Below are 13,525 nucleotides of genomic sequence, written 5' to 3'. Positions count from 1 at the left end.
AAGCAAGCCTGAGACGAGGGAGGACAGCGCCCGCACAGCCCAGGACCCTGGTTTGGCGGGAGCCGATGGCTGCTTCAGTGCAATCTCGGGACAAAGCTTCGGGGACGGAGAGCCGGGGCATTCAGCCTGCGGGCCCAGTGTGCGCGCGCGCTCTAGTGCAAGCCTCCAGGGCTGCGCAACCACCACTTCAGCCAGCCACCCCAAGGGAGCGGGGTTTCCGGTCATCTTGTTTCCGCCTTACACTTCCCTACATTTTGTGAAGCTTTTGCAAATAAGGGTGTGTTGCTTTTCATGTTTTCATAAAACAATAAAAGAAAAGCTCTCTCCCTTTTACCAGGCGCCCCACCTGAAGGGACTACTACCTCGACTTCATTTCGCTTGTGGCGGCTCAGGACCCAGTCAGTCCCGCGTCCCCTCCAAATCCCGCGCGCGGTCTCTCCAGGAGCCCTGGGCTTCTCCCGGCCTCTGAGCCCAGACCCTGGGCCTCCAGACTTGAGCCTTGCTTGGGCTCCCTTGGGCAGGGGCTCCCAGTCCCCAAAGCGGAAAGTTGCCCCTGCCTGCTGCTCCTACCTGCTGCTAGTGAGGCACTCCTTAGGATTCCAGATTACATACAGAGGGACCAAGGGACACGGACCATTTACGCTGGGCGAGCTACCTACGGATGAGATTAATGGCAGATGCCCAGACTGTGGAGTAGGGATGCGTTGGGTGTGGGAGACTCAGATCCAGAGAGCAATTTCAATATGTCAAAAATAAAAGTCTCCGTCGGTGATAAAAATTACTTCTTGGAGAATCTGATTATGAGTTGAGCAAAAAAACAGCTAAGCACGAAGTGGCTCGTTGGTCTAGGGGTATGATTCTCGCTTTGGGTGCGAGAGGTCCCGGGTTCAAATCCCGGACGAGCCCACTTTTTTCAATTCTACTTTCTAGCTTAGGTCCCTTATGTCGATGGTTTTGTCCTTGAACAGAGTTGGCATACCCAAGAGCTCTGAGTGTCCTGCGGTTTAGTAAGAAGAGCAGGTAGGAGAGTGAGTGAGCCGTTCCAGAACTGAGGGTCGCAGGTGAAGGGTTGGGTGCAGAACCGTTCGCCTTTGTTTTCCGCCAGCATGGGACCTGGAACCATCTTTTCTCAGTCGTAGAACTTTGCATCTAGTGTACCCAAGGAGGCTCTCTTAATCATCAAAGGTCTTACAGGGATTCTCCAGCCAGAAGTTTCCGTAGTGTAGTGGTTATCACGTTCGCTTAATACGCGTGGAAGTTCTCGGCTCAAAGCTGGGCCATAGCAATGTGTGAGGCTTCCCCTGCCATTTTTCTTCTTACTACTTAACATTTGGAGACTCTGTAAATCAAACTTGGTCCTGATTTAGAACATCCACCATCATCAACTACTTGCAATTTACTACATTGGGGTACACTTGGAGACTCTATGGGACATACCAGGGTCCAGTTCAGGACTTCCACATCACTTCTGCTTGTACAGAGACACGCGATCTTCCAGGATGGAGAGAAAAGGTATCTACACAGCCGTTTTTCCGCCTCAGCCACGTACGCCTGTTAAATACCTCATCCCAACCCACTCACTGTCTAGGACACCAGAGCGCACAGAGACCGCACAGAGCATCCGACAATCCGTAGCAGACTCACGCTGCTAAAACGGAATCCCAGACACCGAGGTCGGAGCGCTCCCAATTCTGCCTCATTCCTCTTTTGTGACCCAAAGCAAAATAGCATAAAGCACGTCAAGGAACTAGCAGCGGTGGAATTCATACCCACGCCTCCAAAGAGTCTGGAGCCTTAATCCAGCGCCTTAGACCGCTCAGCCACACTACCCTGCTGCAAAGTCCCTTTGGGTGTCTTCACTGCTGATAACTTTTCAAAGGTTTTTCAGGAAAAGGAAGCATTGAGGAAAATTTACAGGTTAAAACAGAACCGTATCCCGCCCGGAAAGATTAGTTTAACCAGAGTCACAGGCAGGGAACCTGAGCTCCACGAGCGCTGACAGAGAAGGGTAGGCGAAGCGCACACTCCACGCCTTGGTTTTGGGAAAGACACTCAAGTCACTCCCACCTCTCACTTTGGGGAATGGGCCTGAACGCAGGGGAAGACTTCTATAATCTCACCTTGTTTTTAATTTTTTTTCAAATTAAACTGTGAGTGTATATTATTGTCAGAAATTAATGCGTAGGAATCTTGCACCCCCTCTCAATTAAAAAAACAAAACAAAACAAAACCCATAACATTTTTTGTTGGCAGTAGCACCAGCACTTTCAGAAGTAGCTGAGATCTGAGGCCTCCACCCGTGCAACTCTGCTACCTAAGATTTCCCTCCTTTTCTTTCTTCTTTTTTTCTTTTTCCTTTTCTTTTTCTTTTTCTTTTTTCCTTCCTTCCTTCCTTCCTTCCTTCCTTCCTTCCTTCAACAGCAAGCAAAAGTTTATTAGAGTATAAGATTAGAAAGTAAGAATAGTAGTAAAGCTCTGTTTACAGAGAGGGGACATTTAAAAGTGAACGCCCTGATTTCCACCCTTTAAACAAGTGTTTCAGCTGGAGGTATCGGGTCTTGAAAAAACACGCTAGATTGAATCCTATGCAGGGTATCCTCCCTTCCCTCCCCATTATAAAAATCCATTAAAAAAGTAAAACCAACTCGGCAAATCCGGGAAAAAAAATAGAAAAAAATTCATCAGAAAACCCACAACTCAGAAACAACTATCAATATTTAGTGATCAGTATCAATATTCTCCGTTAACTTTTTCTTGCACCAGTAGGTCTACCTCCTATAGATACAGATTTGAATCACGTATTTTGTTACGGCAGCTCGAACAGAAGTAGATAGTTTACTGTTACAAACATCAATAGATTTCACTCACATTAATACTGAACAAAGAAGTCAGGCATAAAAGATCCTATTTTCTGTTGATTGCATACATAAGATATTCAAGCATGAGCAAAACTAATCTCTGCTGATAGAAGTTAGAAATACTGTTACTTTGGGGAAAGAAGTGTAGGTACTGATGGCAGAGAGACAGGAGGTAACAGTTTCGGGTGCTGGAAACATACTACCTTGATCTGGGTGATGGGCACGTGTCCCACTTAGTTGGGTGCTTAAGATCTTTGCACATGTAAAAATATTTGCACAACAAAGATATTTTTCACAATAACAATTTTTTAAAAAAGAGGGGTTCCTTAATTCAAAAGGCCATTTTTTATTTTTATTACTGCATAACAAATTGCCACAAATTTAGTGGCTTAAGACAACACAAATTTATTATCATACAGTTTTGGTGGGTCAAGAGTCTGGAGACAAGTTAGCAAGGTCCTTTCCTCATGTTTCACCAGGTGGAATCATGGTTTTGGCCATTGCTGCCATATTCTCTGAGGCTCAGGATTCTCTCCCAACCTTATTAGCTGTAGGCAGACTCCAGTTTCTTGTGGTTGTGGACTAAAATCCCCATTGCTTTGCTGGCTGTTTGTTGGATGCTGTTCTCAGAGCCCTCTTGCTGGCTCATTGACCCTTTCACAATAGGACACTTTACTTCTCCCTTGAGGCCAAGAGTGCAACCTCCCCTGGTACTTCACTTTTGTCTGAGGTTTCACCTGATTAAATCAGGCCCACCCAAAATGGATTTATTCAAATTCAACTGACCAGTGAACTTAATTACATCTGCAAAATTGCTTCTTCCATAAAATGTATCATGATCATGGGTATGATATCCCTTCGTATTTACTCAAGGGAAGGGGAGTATACAGGGTATGTACACCAGCATGGGAAACTTGGGACCCATCTTTGAATTCTGCCTACTGCAGTTAGACACAAGAACCAGATATGGAAGCATCTCCCAGCATAAGAGCCTTTCCAAGTTCCTTCAGTCTTTTTGTTTTAGTAACTTGTTAAAAATGTGACCCTGCAGTGAGGTGAGAGGGAGTTCTGGCTTTCCCTTCTTCCTGTGTGTCAATGCTAACTTTCTGTTTTTATTTGGCAACATGAGACTAAATGGGCTTGCTGTTACATTGCACCAAAGTGGGCAGAAACAGAGGCACCCTTGGCCAAGGTGCACCCTGGTGCTCTCCCTGCTGCTTGTGTCATGTGGGTGGTCAACTTCCTCCAGTTCTTTTAGTTCCTTAGGACTTCCATTTGTATTTTTAGAAACTTAAGGATTATTCCATCAATATGTACACAGTATAGAAAAATTAGACAGGCATAAGAATAATTAGCATAAAGAAAATGAAAATCACCTTCAACAATGCCACCCAGTTGTTAATATTTTGCTTAGAGCTTTTCAGATTCTTTTCATGCATATTTTAATACACACACTATTTTAACAAAAATACTTTGCACTGTCTTGTAGCTTGCTTTGTAAAAATATTCAAGAAGTGTAATTATTATACTTTCATGCCATAAATTCCTTCTATATCATTTCACCCTACTTTTATGAAATTTTAAACAGAAAGCAATAGGCCAAGGAGGTGGGTCAGGTGTAGCCCTTAGGAACTAAATCAAAGAAGCTCATTTACACATGTGTTTTTGGTAAGTCAGTTAGAGAAAGACAAATACCATGTGATTTCACTCATGTGGGATTTTTTTAAGTTTATTTATTTATTTATTTATATATTTTCACTCATATGTGGAATTTAAGAAAAAAAAAATAAGCAAAGGAAAAAAGAGCAAGAGGCAAGCCAAGAAACAGACTCTTAACTATAGAGAACAAACAGATGGTTACCAGAAAGGAGATGGGGGGAAAAGGGGATGGGTTAAATAGGTCATGGGATTAAGGACTCCACTTGCTGTGATGAGCACCTGGTAGGTGTTGTATGGAAGCACTGAATCAATATATTGCATACCTAAAGCTAATACTACACTGTAAACCAACTGTAGTTTAAATAAAAACTTTAAAAAAATAAACACATTATTTGGTACTTGTCCACAGCTCCTTCTAAGAAGCTTCAGATGGTTTTAAAATAAGCCTTTCACCTTTTACCCAAGGAATTACTGCAACCTATTAGGAGGGGCTGTGTGAAGAGTCAGGAAATAGCTCCAAAACTCACTTGTTGAGATTGTTGAGATCCCCTTGCACAGGAATATGACAGAGACCAATCAACTGGTTGATTTTCTCAAATAAAGGCACATGTAGGATTTATAAGAGAAAGAGAGGAGAAAGGAGAGAAACATCACAGCCAGTCTTGAGAGTGAGTCTTTTTTCTCACAGGTAACCTGCTTAGCTGGAGGCTATCCAAAGTCTAGAGCCTGTGGTGAATGGGCTGGCTGAGCTCATGGGGAAATGATTTATTTATTTCGGTTTCTCCAAAAAACAAAACCAAACCGTGAGTACTCAGCTGTTGAGGCATGCTGTAACTCTGTAATGCTTGCAAAATGCAGATTGTGTCTGCACCATTTTACTTTATACTCATTATAATAATTCAGAATACTTCATTATAATACTCATTATAATACTTCAGAAATTACACACAACTTTTTGTTTCTCAGTCATGTCTAAAAGTAACAATGGAATTCAGCAGTTTCTTTTATTTTTTAAAACAAAACATTTTCCAATTATTCATGTCTAGTATATAGAAACACAATTTATTTTAGCTATCGATGATGTATCTTGTAACTTTGCTAAACATGTTTACTTCTAGTATTTGTGTGTGTGTGTGGGGGGTGGGGGAGATTGTGGTGGATTTTCCCCATAGATATTACATCATTGTGACGAATGAAAATTGTACCTCTTCCTTTCCAATCTGGATGCCTTTAATTACTTTTCTCACCTTGTTGTACTGGCTAGAATGTCTAAAGCAATCCTAAATAGAAGTGGTGAGAGTGTAAATCCTTGTTCTTCTTTGGGGGAAGGCTCTCAGATTTTCAACATTGAGTATGATAGCCCTTTCTAGGGTTGAGAGTCAATTCTCCTGGTTTGCTGAGTTTTATCAAAAATGGACATTAGACACAAGAAAAAAGAAACAGAACTATGTATGGTGACAGATGTTAACTAGACTTTTTGCAGTATAGATTTCCCTGCTCTCCAAAAATAGAATGTTCTAGAGGTGCCTGGGTGGCTCAATTGGTTAAGCATCAGATTGTTGATTTTAGCTCAGGTCACCATCTTACGGTTTGTGGGATAGAGCCCCACTTCGGGCTCTGTGTTGACAGTGAGGACCCAGCTTGGGATTCTCTTTCCCTCTGCCCCTGCCCAGCTTGCTCTCTGTCAAAATAAATAAATAAACATTAAAAAAAAAAGAAAGTAGAATGTTCCTATGAGACCTTTGGTAAACCAAACTGGCATAAAGTGAAGAGTATTGCCCACTTTCTGAAAGTTCAAGTTACACTACTTTGATTTTACAAAAGACCTGGATTAGTATGGTCACAGCTTTTCCCTTAAAAATTAAATCTTCTTTGGATTTCTTTTGGTTAATGAAAACAGGTACTAATGTAGTATATACTACATTATCAAATATACAAATATCAAATCATTATGTTATACACCTGAAACGAATATAAGTCAATTATACCTCAATAAAAAAGTTATGAATCCAGAAAATGTTTTGTGTAATCTTTATATCTTATTGTTTAGCCATAAACATTATGTAAGTTTCTACTGGAGAATAAGTAAAGCCCGTTATTAAATGTCCCTAAAAAAACAATATTAGATTTTGTCAAATGCTTCTTCTGCATTTACTAGGATAATAAGATGGTTTTTCTTTTTTAGTTAATATGGTGAATTATATTGATTGATTTTTCAAATGTTAACCTGGCCTTTATCAGTAGCTGAAATCATCTGGGTCACTTGTTGTTGTTGTTGTTGTTGTTGTTGTTTTATTGTCTGGCTCTCCTGTGTGTGTAAGCTCCTGTATCCCTAGACCCTGCTGACAGTGCTGTTCCATAACCTAGCTTTTCCCCTCAGCTTTATTGAGGTATGGTTGACAAATAGAAATTGTACATATTTAATGTGTATAATACAATGTTTGTACACAAACATTGTGAAATAATCACAAACTAATTAACACCTCTATCACCTTACATAATTTTTTTGTGTGGTGACAACATGTAATATCTACTGTCAGCAAATTTTAAGTATACTATATACATATTTTTTAAAGTTTATTTATTTGAGAAAGAGCCAGAGAAAGCACGGTGGAGGGGTAGAGCGAGAATCCCAAGCAGGCTCTGCAAGGACAGCATGAAGCCTGATACCAGATCTGATGTGGGGCTCTATCTCTTGAACCATGAGATCAGGACCTGAGCTGAAATCAAGAATCAGATGCTTAACCAACTGAGCCACCCAGGCACCCCTACAGTATATTAAATATAGTCATTATACTGTGCATTAAGTCTCAAGAACTTACTCATCTTATAACTGAAAATTTGACCAATGTATCCTATTTCGCCAACTCCCAGTCCCAGGTAATCACAATTCTACTCTGTTTCTTTGATTTTGACTTTTTTAGATTCCACATATTAGTGAGATTATACAGCACTTATTTTCTGTGTGTCTGGCTTATTTTCCTTGGCATAATGTTTCCCAGGTTCATCCATGCTGTCACAAATGGCAGGATTTCCTTATATTTTAAGGCTGAATAATATTCCATTAAAAATATGTCACATTTTCTTTATTCATTCATCCATCAGTGGACACTTAGGTTGTTCCCACATCTTAGCTATTGTGAATAATGTGGTGTCTAAGTGGGGTGTCTCTCGGTCAGACAGGGGCCTTCAAATGCGGGGCGATGATCAGATGGAAGTCAATGGCATGGAAGGTGAAAGAATTCACTTGAGGCAGGACAAAGGAGATAGTTTACTGAATACACCACAAGGGAATAGTGGGCAGGAAAGCAGAGAGGCTGTCTGCAACAAGGCAGTGGGTGTGGACCATTCTTTAAAAGGAAAGGTGAGGAGGTATGGTGACCTACAGAATTCTCCCTGTTTTAGTAAGTGTGCCTAGTTGTAAGTAGCCCATTGGTTAGTTAAGGTCTATGGATATTTAAAAAAAAATTTTTTTTTAACGCTGATTTATCTTTGAGAGAGACAGAGACAACACATGAGAAGGGTAGGGGCAGAAAGAGAGGGAGACACAGAATCTGAAGCAGGCTCCAGGCTCCGAGCTGTCAGCACAGAGCCCCGTGCAGGGCTCGAGCTCACAAGCTGTGAGATCATGACCTGAGCCGAAGTTGGACACTCAACCAACTGAGCCTCCCAGGTGCCCCATGGCCTATGGATATTTTGAGGTGAGTTGCCTGATATGCTTGTCTATATTGCATTGCTCAAGACTGTTTGCCAAAAAGCAGTCTCTACATTTCCCCCCACCCCCCACCCTGATAGATCAACAAGGAGAATCTATGGCATTTGGGTGGAGGTCTCCTCCCCAGTAGCTTCTTCCTGCTTAATAAGGGGTGTAGAGATGTCCCTACCTAAACTTGTTGGTTCATCAAGGATTCTGTGCAGCCATAGACCAGAGCATGGTATTATATTAATGTGCTGAGAGGCAACTTGAGTGAAATTCTTTGGTGGCCAGGTCCATGGGACTTGTGAGAACGGGCCCTCTGATGGTATGGGCTGGAATCCCTGTTGAACCATCATTCATATATGGAATTGTTGGATTCTGGAAGAGACGGATTTAACAAAGAGATTAAAGAAGGGGGGAGGACCAATAATTACAAGTATGAGTATTGAGGCCAGGGGTCCTAAGAAGGGAAGGAATTAGGATAGTCATGAACAGGGTTCCTTTCCAGGAAAACCATCCTTGTGTTGCATGGTCCAGGAAGGAGGAAACCAAAAGAAGGTTATGATGTGAGAAAGACAAAACTTAGCCCCCAAAGGGGTGATGATTGTATTGTGAGAGCAAGACATCAAGGGATTGGGGAGAGGAATAGCTCCAGGTAAGTTATGATTTCTGACCAAGTGAATTCAGAGAGGTCACCCTGAAGAAAAAGGTGGAGAATGAAGTCTTGGAATTGGGAAGGAGAAATTGTAAGAGTTTTGGGAGAAAAGTATCAAGGGGCGTTTTTCTAAGATAATATCATAGAATGATTGAATGTGAGAGTAGAGATTGGCCATGGGCCAGACTCATGGGCCTCTAGGCCTCTGGGTTTGTATCACCAGGGTCTCCTCTGAATAATAGGCATAGATCTCCCACCTGCTCGCAGCTTTGCTTAGCAAAGGGCTCCTTATCTGGGGCCAGAGAGGTCTTGATTTTGGAAAGATGGATCCATGAGGAGAAGCTGTGAAGTATTTCTACTGTTGGAGTGGTCAAGAGGACCTGATCAGGCCTGGTGCAGATAGGCTTTTTGTCCTGTGAAACAGTCTTAAGGTATACCCAATCCCAGTATGTAAACTTTGGATGTATGTTACCTGAGAAAGAGGAGTTAGGTTTTGAATTGTGCTGGTTTTGGTGGTCATTAAAGGTGGAGACAGTTTGCCCTAGGGATATAACACACTAATTAGAAAACAAAAAGAAAAAGAAGCCCAACTAAGGGTCCTTTGATAGTTGACAAAAACCAGAACATCAACCAATCATTAAAGGAAAGAGAGGGATTGTTTAAAGCACCAATTGAGTATTCATGTCAGTTAGTAACTCAGTCACATTTTTGTGGTAATTTGGAGTATATACATAATACTCTGTTTCAGTAAAGCATAGGTACCTCCTTGAGCTGCAGTCAGGATTTAAGGGCCATTGTTTGAATTTGTCCATAACTGCATGTTGAGTTTAGTTAAAGGTGGCTGCTGAATGCTTGGCTAAAGCCTCTATTTACAATTTTATATCAATAGAGGTGGCTTCTGGGACAAATATGGCTAAGGGATAAAACCATCAAGAAGCTCTCTGATGTCTAGGTGTAACAATGTCCTAATTGTGAGAATCATTGGCAAATAGAAGAAGAATTGTCTGGGGATATGGGCATCCCCCAGTGCATCACCCAATCTAGTCATAAGGAAAGTGGGGCCGGCCACCCATTATTTTCACAAACCCATAGTTAATCCTATGAAGTGGGGTATACGCTGACTTTTAAGGAGAAATTTTGTTATTCCAGCTACATGGAAATGGTCAAAGTGCTAGCTAAATTATACAATTGTTGGGGAATCCATTTCATTTTCCAGCTCTTTAAATAATCATATGCCATCAGGTCCTGTTATTATCCCCACAGAATAACCAGCATGAAGATTGTCCATACAAGGGCTATTGTGGCAATTTACTTCAAAGTTGTCCAGCTGAGGCAAGAAACGTTTAACAAATATTTTTTTTTAACTTTTTTTTAACACTTATTTATTTTTGAGACAGAGAGAGACAGAGCATGAACAGGGGAGGGGCAGAGAGAGAGGGAGAAACAGAATCCGAAACAGGCTCCAGGCTCTGAGCTGTCAGCACAGAGCCCGACACGGGGCTCGGGCTCACGGACCATGAGATCATGACCTGAGCCGAAGTCTGACGCTTAACCGACCGAGCCACCCAGGCGCCCCGTGGCAAGAAACGTTTAAAGACAATCAGAACTAGAACTTAACATCCACAAAGGTGTGTTATTGAAACATATTGTTTATTTATTTTTAATGTTTATTTTGAGAGAGGGAGTGAGGGAGAGAGAGCAAGAGCGAGCGAGTGGGGAGGGGGAAAGAGAAGGAGACAGAATCCCAAGCAGGTTCTGAAGCTGTCAGCACAGAGCCCAATGCAGGGCTTAAACTCCCAACCTGTGAGATCATGACCTGAGCTGAAACCAAGAGTCAGAAGCTTAACCCACTGAGCCATCCATGTGCCCCAAAACATATTTTTTCTCTCTAAAATCACCCTTATTCCAGAGATAGCCAAATCAAGATGCTTTTAAAACAATCCAATTTTAATAAACTTGGCTTAATTATTTACATAAGCTCAGCAAGAACAGTGATTAGCCATATAGATCTTTTAAAATTTGCTTTGCTAGAGGGGCACCTGGTGGTTCAGTCAGTTAAGCGTCTGAGTCTTGGTTTTGGCTCAGGTCATGATCTCATGGTTCGTGAGTTCAAGCCCCAACTTGGGTTCCTTGCGCAGTCAGCATGAAGCCTGCTTGGGATCCTCTCTCTCTCCCTCTGTCTGCCCCTCCCCTGCTCTCTCTCTCAATAAATAACAATAAAAAATAAACTTAAAAAGAAAATTTGCTTTACTGGAACTCTTTATAAGGAATTTCAATTGAACTTTTAGTAGTCTCTCTAGACCAGAAGCCTAACCAAACACCTGACATTAGACATGCCTGCAATACCTTCAGATTTGGGTGAATTTCTCTTCTCCAAGTTCCCCAAACATCCTGAGTTTCCTGCACCTGCCAGGAAGTGACATTATTTACTCACCTGGTAAGGCTGCTAGGAACTCTGTCAACAAGGTATCAGGCCAACATTTCCAAGAGGCTTTATGACCCCATGTTTCATAAAGTTAACTTCAGTTCCTTAAAGCTGTCTGGTCATATCTGAGTCTATGGATGTCTCTCTCAAATAGGACATTCCAGTCAAAGCCTGGGTAAATAACCAATGTTTCCAATGGTGCCCTGTTACAAGGAGAACAGATTCTTATTGAACTTATGCAAATGATATGATTGCCATGGAAGAAGAAATACTTAGAGACTTTTTGAATTTTAGAGAGTTCAGGTAGAGAAAAGTTAAATGCTTCAATTCACAAATGAATACTTATCACATTTTTATAAGTCATAGATATCTTATGAGAAAATTTCCTTAATCTGGAAGAACATTAGAAACCAGCAACGTTTCAAACAAGAGTCACAAGACTATAATCATCGTCTTCAGTTCATTTAGTACCATTTACTAATTCTTGGTCAGTTTGAATGTAGCTTTTTAGTTTAGGTCTGGAAATTTTTACCCATTTCACTTTTACAATCTTAAAGATATTAAGACTTAAAAAAAAAAGTATTTTTCATGAATCTCCTTGAAGACAAAATTCCTTTTGTAAGAGCATCAGAACAATAACTATAAATGACAAAAACTCAGAGCCAGATATTGTTAATGATATGAGAGTTCATTATGAAGTAGCTGACAAGGGAATTTGGTTATTTCTGTGCCCCATAACACTTAAAAACCAAGAATATCAAGTGATGACCTTATACCTGAAACTAAAATACCAAATAAACAAGCCTAGCTATTCAGAGACTTCAGACTTCGTTCACTATTTAAATCTCAGGGAAATTTGTTATAAACCTTAGAAAGTTTTGAAGCACATGCCTGAATAAGATTACTGATAAAATCAAAGACCTGATAAGCACAAAACATAGAAACTGTTTTTTTCTGGGCAGACAAAAAAAGAGAAAACCACTTTGTTTACATTTTCTTATCAAAAGCAAACCAATGATACAAGAAAACTTTGTCTTTTTCACAGAGAGAAAAGCAGAATTTTAATCTTACACCAGTGTACTTCTAAAATCCATTCATTTTAACCTTAGTCTGTCCTGACAGCATAAAATTCCTTTCCAAAGATTTCCCTTCACAAAGACCGTCTACAACTTTCCTTTGCAATTAGATTTTATCCCAAGCCATTTCTCTCCAAGCCATCAGTCTCATTTTAGGACAAAATTACTTACCTTCAACAAAAATGTAATCCCATTCCTTATGACTTTCTTACATATCTCCCACTTTCCTACATACAGTATTGCTTCCCTTATTTCCTTCAGTCTTAACTCTTAGTTTTCACTGGAGACTAAGGTTTCTAAGTAGTAACCAGTTGTGAACTGTTACACCAGAATTCGTTAGATGGCAAATTTGTGAATCAACTAAGCACAAAGTATGACTAACAACAGACTCAAATATCCTTACTTTCTCTGCAATAAGAAGTCAAAAGCACAAACCTATGTTCAGTAATCAATGATTTCGTATTTTATCTCATTTGGAAAAGACTTATATGTCCAATGAATTCAACCTCAATTTATCATCCAGCAAAAGTTTAAAGTTTCAGGTTAGCAAAGACTATCTTAACAATACCCATGAAAAATTTGAGACAGATAAAACTAACCATCATTTTAGGTCATCTTTTTTTTTTAATGTTTATTTATTTTGAGAGCGAGAGTGTGTATGTTTGAGCATGGTAAGGGCAGAGAGAGAGAGAGAGAGACAGAGACAGAGACAGAGAGACAGAGAGAGAGACAGAGAATCCCAAGCAGGCTCCTTGCTCTCAGAGAGGAGCTGAATATAAGGTTCGATCTCATGAACATAAGATCATGGCCTGAGGCAAAATCAAGAGTTGGATGGTTAATCCACTGAGACACCCAGGTGCTCCAGGTCATCTTTTTGCTGACAAATTGCAACAGAGATAACACAATCTTATTTTTCACCTTTAGTAAACTTTGGTAGAGTAAAAGTTTCAGTTAGTTTAAATATTGAATTATGTTCCACTTGGGTCCACTCAAAAGTCAATCAGTTTGGGGGTGCCTTGTAGCTCAGTTGGTTAAGCCTCCGACTTCAACTCAGGTCATGATCTCTGGTTGGTGGGTTTGAGCCCCATGCCAGGCTCTGTGCAGCTGCTTGGGAATATCCCATAGAGTCCCTTTCCTGAGGTAGAATTAACCAGA

General features: G+C 40.8%; 1 non-coding gene across 1 annotated transcript; it reads left to right on the top strand.

The window, feature by feature from the left end:
- Nucleotides 1-834: 834 nt before the first annotated feature.
- Nucleotides 835-906, top strand: TRNAP-UGG. The gene has a single exon. It is a non-coding gene; the product is annotated as a tRNA-Pro (tRNA).
- The last annotated feature ends 12,619 nt before the right edge of the window (nucleotides 907-13,525 follow it).

Source organism: Panthera tigris, chromosome A1, assembly GCF_018350195.1.
Source record: "Panthera tigris isolate Pti1 chromosome A1, P.tigris_Pti1_mat1.1, whole genome shotgun sequence".
In the NCBI taxonomy this organism is placed as follows: domain Eukaryota; kingdom Metazoa; phylum Chordata; class Mammalia; order Carnivora; family Felidae; genus Panthera; species Panthera tigris.
Note: the sequence above shows the minus strand (reverse complement) of the source record. Positions and strands in the feature narration are given on the sequence as shown.